The following is a 349-nucleotide window of genomic DNA, read 5'->3' as shown; positions in this document are numbered from 1 at the left end:
ATAGCGTCCCTTCGTTATCCTAACATCCCGCCACTCCCTTCACCCGCTTGTGCTGTGAGGTGTTATACAGATAACGGTATCCGAAATCTCGACGGTTATCAAATAATGTGCAAAAACTGTTACCTTTGGTGGTTGTCCCTCAAAGTCGCTGAGATCCTTTAGGGTTTCCAGCAGTGAATTCCAGTTTTACCTTATCAACTCGTGACTCTAAATTCTGTTTATTTTAAAATAATTATTTTTCATTTCTTAGGCGAGTATCTTTTTCATATTTTAGTATTTCCTCTCATTTATCGGCTGAGTTGTAGTAAAGTTATGGCTGAGGTATCACAACAAACAATCTGAAAGCAAA

The sequence above is a fragment of the Camelina sativa genome, chromosome 9 (assembly GCF_000633955.1).
Source record: "Camelina sativa cultivar DH55 chromosome 9, Cs, whole genome shotgun sequence".
Lineage (NCBI taxonomy): Eukaryota > Viridiplantae > Streptophyta > Magnoliopsida > Brassicales > Brassicaceae > Camelina > Camelina sativa.
This window is presented reverse-complemented; position numbering follows the sequence as displayed.